This window comes from Magnolia sinica, chromosome 15 (assembly GCF_029962835.1).
Source record: "Magnolia sinica isolate HGM2019 chromosome 15, MsV1, whole genome shotgun sequence".
Classification (NCBI taxonomy): domain Eukaryota; kingdom Viridiplantae; phylum Streptophyta; class Magnoliopsida; order Magnoliales; family Magnoliaceae; genus Magnolia; species Magnolia sinica.
In genome coordinates, this window is record NC_080587.1 from 71,626,237 (window position 1) to 71,635,689 (window position 9,453).

Sequence of the window (9,453 nt, forward strand, 5' to 3'; positions counted from 1 at the left end):
CTCACCATTGAAACATTCGTGGGGGCCACAGAAGTTTTGTTGATCCGATAAATGTTTTATTTTTCAGCTCATCCCCGTAAAAGTAACCATACGAACGTTTTGGATGGCAGATTGAACGCGTAGCCCATAAGAATGCTTCAATGGTGGTGTTCAATCCTCACTTTTTTTCCTGTAGCGTGGCCCACTTGAAATTTGGATCTACCTCATTTTTGGGTTCGTGTCCTAAGATGAGCTGGTGAAACTGATGGAAGGAGTTGATGCCACAAAGACATCACGGTGGGCCCCACGGACCTTCAACGGAGTTACAGTAGATTCGCGTGGGAGCCGGAACACACGTGCCAATTACACGTGAAGCGTGCTTTTCATACGCTGGTGCGGCCTAGTCGGGTGGTCAGCGCGGGAACACAGGCAATCAGTGCGTTTTCTCTTGAAAAATGTGGCCCACTTAGGATTGGATGGGCCTGATTTACAGGCGGGAAGTCAATACTGTGTTTTTTTGGGGCAGTGTGCCAATCTTCGATGCGCGCGAGTCGTCTTTCCGTCTCCCGTATTTTTTAAGGAGTAAATACGTAATAGTTCACCACATATTTTAAGTCGCGGCATCTCGTCAACTCGATGGTTGGATCTTTCTGTAGATGTAGTCCGTTAATGATCCCTTTAATAGTTGGTCCTTTAATCTGAACGGTATCGATTGACACACGAATATTCCCTGGTTACTGTGGATGAGATACCACAATTTAAGAAATCGTGATGAACAAACACCTTTGTCTCATTTAACACCGGCCGCCCTGTCTCTCTCACTTCTTTAAATAGATGCAGGAGATTACATCCTTCGAAACTGCCCTACTGAGTAGTAATTAATTACGCAGATGCCCTTGATCATTCCAGACCGTCGGTTTTGGGACGGAACTCATGAATAAAACAACGGACCATACGGTCATCGACGCCACCTCTGCCTTGGTTGTTTGAGTGACGAGAAGTGTAGCGCACGTTCGTTTATACGGACCGTTGATTTGTTGAAGGATATCAACTTGAGCTGGGGGCCACAGTCAGCTATCCAGAACGTTGGTTTGGCACAAGCGATTATCCAGAACCCTCGGATTACCAGCCATCAAAAGGTCGTCCACTGGTTTTCAAGGTATGACAGTCCAACGTGGGGCCAATGTTCTGGACCACTGAACTGTGGTGCCCACTTGTACGGACTCAAATGATGTCACGTGGTAGGGAGGCCACAATAAATATCGGCTTCCTAAGGGCGTGTTTGGACAGGCCCGTCCCACGGGATTAGATTGTAATAGGGTGGATTGCATTCAATGATGGCTGTTGCAGTGGAATGCAGAATCTACCACCAAGTATGTTTGGCCCGCCTGGTCAATCCCGGGATTACGCCCAGCCAATCCTTTTCAATTTGTTCATCCAAACATGTCCCGGGCAAAAATCATGGGATTAGGTGGGATTAGGAAGGATTGGGTGGATTTCAAGGTAACGATGGTGATGTCAGTGGATTGCTGGCAATCCCATGGGATTGCTCTAATCCAGGCAAAATTTCACCGTGCTTGTTTGGCACACCCGGCCAATCTTGGGATTACTCCTTCCAATCCCCTTCTAATACAATCTAATCCAATCCAGCCTGCCCGGCCAAACAGGCCCTAACGGATAATAGGTATCGAGTAAAATACGCTGGTGACTAATGATAAATTTGGGCGATGTACCGCAGCATTCCATGGAAGAACTCTGTCTGCCAAATCCGTTTAAGAAGTCACAAAGTAACCCCAATAATACTGCTAAGCTGGTGATACGAGTAGTAATGCCCAGTATATATTTTCACAACTTATGTGTGTGCGCCCATAGAATTTTAAGCATTAGCTGTATAATAAATGTAGAGCTAGGTAGAATTCGACCCGATCCGATTCAAATCGAAGGCCAGGATCAGGTTGGTTTGAGTAGGCCCACTCAGATCTGAACATACATCAAGTCGAGTTTGGATCAGTGGTCAATCTGAACTGATCTAATTCGGGATCCGATCCAATCCAAATCGGTCAAGTACTATATAAGTAATATTTACTTTTTTATTTTTACTTTTTTACTACCTGCACACCCGAACAAAGCCTTAATCTCACCCTTCTCTTTCTCTACCCGAACGGCGTCGCACCCACCCATCTCTCTTCCTTTCTCTCCCTCTTTCTCTCTCGATTTCCCTCTTTCCTTCTTTCTCTCCTCCTTTCTCTCCCTCTTTCTCTCCCGATTTTCCACCTCTCCTCCTTTCTCTCCCTCTCTCTCCCGATCTTGATTCAGCCCAGTTTGAATTAACTGGACAGACTCAACTCAATCCAACTCGGTTCGGTTTCCCTAACCAAGTTGGACTCGGTTCGAGTCAGGCCAGCAAGGACTCGGATCGGATTGAGTCAGCCCTGTGTTGAGGATCAGATATTGCATATTAGTCCCCATTTATGTCTTGGTTTTATGAATATGATAATGTTTAATATTCTATTTTACTCATATTTGTGTTGCAAGGTGAATTTAAAAGCTTGGAATGAAAAGAGTGCTAAAGCATGGATTTGATGCTCAAGAATCACCAAGGCAAATGATGAATCTTAGATGACAAAGGTTGAAGATTTCAAGACCCAAATATCAAAGGAAACCAAGTAATGAAGGAAGAGAATCAAATATTTGAAGTGAAGAAAATGAATCCTGAAATTATCCTGAAAAAATATATTTTGAAACTCTAAGTCATTTTGTGAAATTGTGCAGAGTGAAGTCTATTTTGAAAAACGGCATGAAGTGAAGTCTATTTTAGCAAACTCGTAAATTTGAGGCGGTTTTTAGAGTTTTCCAACTAGGTCCGAAAGTTAAAGTTCCACAACAATAAATAAGACTCTCTAGGATGCTCCAAGACATCTTCTAAGGTTTTGAGGAGCAAAGCACAAGGGTGGAGAGTCGTCGCCAAGCGTTTTTCTTCTTTCTTCCTTAGTTTTTTATGTTTTCTATTAGGGTTTTATATCCAATCATATCTATAGTTGGTTAAACCTCTTAGCTAGGGCTAAGATGTGAAGCTTGTAGCATGATGGGGTGTTTCTATTGCTTTGATTCATGTTTATGTTGAACTTACTTTGATTCTAGTTTGATATTTAGGGAATATTTGTAGTTTTTAATGGTTTATTGTGGCTCAAATTACAGTACATCTGCAATAGCTTTAAGTATCTTCTTTTCATGTTTTAAGATTGTAAAATTAGAAAATCATGTTGTTCACCATCGTCCCCTAGGCATGGTCGGATGATAGAATCCCTTCTAATCTTCATGATTCTCTAGTGATTGATTGTGGGAATTGGTAGATCCTGTTGTTTGTCATTGTCTCCTGGGCATGGTTTTGTGATGGAATCACTCTCAATCCCCATGACTCTCATTTATTGAGAATTAGATCAAAGGAATTTCAGACTTGGTTATTATTATATCTTCTAACTAAATAAGATAGGAATCTAATTCCAGTTGTATCATTGAATCAAGCATAGTATCACCCTGATTGCTACAAGTGGATCCTTGGAAACCTTAGTTCCCACCGTTGAATTCTTAGTTTTAATCACTCCAATCACAATTACTCTCTTAATCACTTCAAAATTAGTTTTGCATATTCTTTTAGTTTTGATTCTAGTTGCTTTCATATTACGCACGAGATTAGTCCCTATGGATTCGACCTCAGCCTCACCGAGATTATTACTGCATCGCGACCCTACACTTGGGGTTGTGAACACCATGCTGGACTCGATTCTGGAACGGATCGAGTTCGGGTCAGGTTCTTGGAAAAATCAGATCGAGTCAAGTTGGACCCAATCCGATCCGACTCAACGCGATGCCCACCTCTAAATAAATGAATACTTCATATGTCACTTTTTTTCGATACCATTCACATCAAATGCATCCAACAAAAAGATAAATAAATTAAACTTGAATTTATTATTCTTACATCACGTACATCAACCATTGACACACTTAGTTATAGACATGTTATAACTTAAAATAAACAAGAATTCTACTGAGATATAATTAAACTTCATGAGCTAAATTCAGGGCACACAATATAATAGATAAATAGATGATTATTACTAACAATAAGTACTCCCATTTGCAATATGTGAGCACAACCAATGGTCAACCCATGACAAATGATCAACCCATATAGGACTGCATAACAAACTAAAATCATCTATGGGCCCAAACGATCATTTTCATGTTAGCGGACTTGAGAAGTAGCTACGACCATCTCCCTCTAACTACTACTTGAAAGTTCTATAAATAGAAAAAAGGATCAAAAGAGCTACAAGCCCTCACCAACCCAACATAATGCAACGCTGCTTATTTTAGTTTATATTATTTTATCTTAGCTTAGTTTAATAAAGCCTGTTTACGCCAATACATGAACTGGCTTTAACCTAGTAATAGTGTAATCTAATATGTCTACGCAGCTATACTGAACTGAATTAGCTTATGAGAAGTGTAATTTTCTTCCTAAGTCATTAGATCAACGGAGGTTGTTTTTCTTTTTTTTTAGTAATGTAACTCCCTTCGTATACGGTCAAGTCACTTAACTAAGGGAGACATTAACTTGAAGACTTTGCCATCTACACGGCGAATATTGGATTGTCAAGAATTATCTTTTATAAGCTTTTATTTTATCTTTTATTTATACTATTGCATTCCTTCTACTCTCACATTACATTAATCGATCAAATTTACTATTGAAAAAGGTCATTTCAACTGAAAGGTAAAAAGAACTCATTAGAAGAAAATTCATCCACTTCGTAAAACACCTTATTTTATTTTATAGGTGGTTAAATTGACGACTAAACTACTTAATTCTTAGTGATAAGTGGTTGCTCACAGTCTCTCTTACTAGTACACTTATTTGTGCATTTTATTTGTCAATCACATGAGTCCATGCGTCACGTACTCGGTTGAGCCATTAAATGTTAAACACCGAAGACACAAAGGACATGCGCATCAATGAGCAAAGAACAAGTAAATAAGGTGCCTTGGTAACCCTAACCCTTGACCCAAAACAATAATTGAACCTCTAAGTGATCCTTAACTTTATAGGTAAACCTTGTTGATTATTCTTTAGCTTTTGAAGCTCAATTGGAACTTGACAAGTTAAGCTAGAAGAGGTGCGAAGCCACTGTGAAATCATATGCTCAAAATAATTATTTTTCAAGTGGTGCTCGATCCCATCGAGTAGTCGCTGAGGGGTCTTCGATGTCATCGAAGATCCCCTCAATGGCATTTAGTAGGTAACTCAAATTGTCCAGCAAATAATGATATTTTTATATGAGTTTCTCGATGGTATCAATGACCCATCAAGGGTCCCCTCGATGCCATCGAAGACTACTCAATAACATCGAGTAAAAGTGTGTAGACTATCCAGCAACATTTCAGTCAGAAACATAATTTTCTCGATGTCATTGAATGATTTCTTAATGCCATCAATGAAGTCATTTTCTCCCCATTTTTTTATTGTCGAAGCTCGAACTTTATATATAGGGTAATCAGTTCTTGGGCATTTTGGATGGATTTTTTATACAATATAAGCCTAGGTAATTCCATGTTCATATCTCTTATCAAGCCCATAAACTAGTGAGTTTTAAGTTATCTTCCTTGAGATTAACACTTTGACGATGATTATAACCTCCACAGTGAAGATAAGCTTGAACTCCACTATTTTATAGATATTAGATTTGAACCTATAGTCAAATCTTTGTATAAATCCGATATAACACACATTTAGGTGAATCCCCTAAGATTACAACATTGCCATTAGCTGTAGGAGATTCAGCAACTTCACATCACCATAGTCACCTCAAAGGAGTATCACATGCAAGGTGGTTGATCTTTGAGTTGAAGTATTGACAACGCATCATCACGATGGTTGTGGGAGCAAAGGGGAGATAATTGAAATACGGAATAACATCGATCAAGCAACCCAAGACGGCGCATTAATGGGGTTCAATTCAACAAGTGTCATATAGTGAATCCGTGTACACTCGTTCATTGTGTAGGATTGAGTGTAAGAGTTTGATTGTCAAACTCGACTAGGTTCTTGTGTAGGACATTGATTCTTGTGTATGACCTAAATCAAAGTCCTTGTGTAGGCCATCGGACATGGGTGTGTACGTGTTAGTTTCCGAAGAAGCCTCTGATTGGAGTAAAAATAATTCATTGGATTAGAATCGAAGTTGTTGGTAAGCTAATAGAAAACCAACTTAAGTCTCCCGCGGAAGCCTCCAGCAGGAGTGTACGTTGGGGTCCGTGTGCAGGGTTATAAATGTTAGAAGTGGGCCTGATTTAAAACTTCCTATAGTAAAATCTGGTACACTTATGGTTTGAATGCATCCGCCGAAAGTGGAGTAGGAAAACTGAATCACTATAGTGCTTATGTTTATGATTGTCTTTTAACACTTGTTTAATTATGCTTATGTGATGAATGTTTAATTATATATATGTATAATTAAATGAATGCTGTGAATTGATAGGTATCACATCCCACACACATGTACATTGTCATGTTTATACATTAGTTGCTCCATATGAATATGATTTATAGTTTATGTGATTGGACCATCTATTGGCTCGGAAGCCATTGAGTCAATTACCCTACCTTGCTTTAATTGTATATTTTTTCAAGTTAAACAATTGTGTTTTAAAATGCATGTTTTTTTTTTCTAATCACCCCCTCCATGACATAGTTTTCATTCATTAGCTCCACTAAACTTACGCACACATAATCATGATATCCTATTCCATGCAATTTCATCTCTATCTATCTCAGTACTCAAGGTTAAAGATGGTATAATATGCATAATTTTTTAGCCAAAGAGGAGCGTTTTTTTTTTTTTTTTGTTAGCTTATTAGCTGTCAGTTCACACTTCACTGTTAGCCAAAGAGGAGCATCTTGTGCATATCCTTAAACTGAGAATTCATAACTCCTCTCTCCTCCTCAAGTGAGACAATGTCAATGATCTAATCCATTGGCCATGCCTCACCAATGATGACCAATGCTCCAGAAAAAACCCACTATATTGAAAGATCATAGCCAATATTTTTATTAACAGTCTATTTTAAACCCCAAGTAGGGTTAAGATTGTTTGCATCAATGAGACTATTGGGTAGGGTCCATCTGATGTGAAGCCCATCGGCCATTTGTCTCAATCACTAAGCCATGGGCCCACTTACAGAAACTACAATACCAAGGATCACTAAGCTATGGGCCTACTTATAGGAACTATAATGCCAAGGATCTATGGTGAATTACATGTTCCTTAACTTTATACGTGCATAAAATGGTGAGAAAGGTAAATAACATCCCTAATGCACGAGATTTTTAAGGGGAGCGCATTAGGTGTTACTTGAGTAATATCTTAGTGGGTGTAACCCTGACCGTGGGCCCACCTCGATGATATGTTATATATCCATGATGTCTATCCGTTTCTCCAGCTCACCTTAGACATGATCCCAAAAATTAAGCAGATCCAAATATCAGGTGGACCACATTGGAAGAAATAGTGATGTCATATCCCTTCTGACAGTACCGCCCGTTGTTTGGAACGTGTGGTTTTTACGCCCGATTTCTTCTTCTTGAATTATTTACTACAACGCTGGATTGCGAGAATCCCGCATTAGATTCTTCACTGTAATCATCCAGTTCCTCGAGCACATTGCGAAGTATGGCTGAATCCATGGCATGGTTCGAGACGGGATGGCCTCACAGATTCTACACCGTATTCATGTTCAAGGAACGTATGGCGGGATGGCTCTTAGCCACTGAAGTGACGTCACCTGGTTTGTAGGCCCCACCATGATGTATATGTTGTATCCACACTGTCCATCCATTTGGAGAGATCCTTTTATGGCATGAGCCAAAAAATGAATTGGATCCAAAGCTCAAGCGAACCCCACCATTGAAAACAATGGAGATAGTGACGCCCACCGTTAATTCATTTATTGGCTCACCAAGATGTTTATTTGATGTCAAACTTGTCAATGAGTCAACGCAGACATGGATGAAGGGAAAACACAAATATCAGCTTGATCGAAAACTTTTTTGGCCCCCAAGAAGTTTTTAATGATAGGCGTTCAATCCCCATCGTTCTCTATGGTGGGGTCCACTTGAGCTTTGGATCTGCTTTGATCTTTGGATCATGCTATAAAATGGTCTCTGGAAATGGATGGACAGTGTGGATATAACACATACATCATGATGGGGCCCAAAAAACCTGGTGATGTCACTTCAGTAGCGAGATTGCCACTCAACCAGTCAGTAGCTAATTCGCGTCCAGAAATCATCTGCAATGCTACACAGAATCCCACGAAGATTGGTTTACATGCCAAACAAGGCAAGGTGGAATTGTAGCATTTGATCTCGATTCCATGATTTTACCAAACGTGTTTAGGTAGCATTAGAGCTGGGCATTTGGGACCCGATCCAGTGGATCCGACCCGACCCGACCCGACTCGGTACCGTTCTGAACAGAACCAACAGCTGAGATCGGCCTGATCGGGTCTGGCCACCTAGATCCGTTCGTCTTTCGGATCGGGTGCGGATAGAGGTCTATCCGGACCGACCCGACCCGGATACCCGGACTGAATGGAACCGGCCCGAACCGAACAGACTCGACTCGGCGGGTACTATAAATACTCTTTTTAAGTTTTTTACTCTAACCCCACCCCTCTTTTCTTTCTTACCCTACCCGGTAAAGAACGAGCGACCCTTTTTCTTTTTTACCAAGTTACCCTATCCGATCTTCTTCCTATTTTCACCCGATCTTCTTCCTCTTCTTCTTCAGCGCCCGACGTCCGTCATTGTCCCGCCGTCCGTCACTGTCCCGCCCGAACGAACGCACGATCCGAACCCGCCGTCCGTCATAGTGTCGTCCCGTCCCTATCTGCTTGACAGTGGTCTGAAAGTATTTCTACCTCTCTCTCTCATGCAAAATTCCGTATTTCATTTTTATTTTTATTTTCTCCCCATTTTATTTGATGCTGGAATTTGGTTCCAATTTGGATGTATGATGACTGCATGCTGGAATCTTGATCTTGATTAAACATGGTTTACAATGGTAGCTTATTAAACATGGTTTCCAATCGCACGTGCACATTCAGTTATAAGGTTTGAGGCCCACTTGCCAGATGTCGTTGAAGAGCAAGAACATGGGCTGTACTTGTAGTAGTGGTAATATGTGTACGTGTGGAGGGGGAAGTGTAGGGAAGGAGAGGAGGAGAAATCATCTTCATCCATGGTAAGATGGGGACATGCTTCTTGATGTGGGTGGTTTTGGTTTGATGATATTGAGGCTTATGGAATTCTGGTAGAGTTGAAGGAGTGGTGTGATTAGAGACTGAATAGTTTAAACAAACAAGGAGCCCATGTAAGCTAAACCCACATCAAGAAACCAAGGAAGAGAGAGA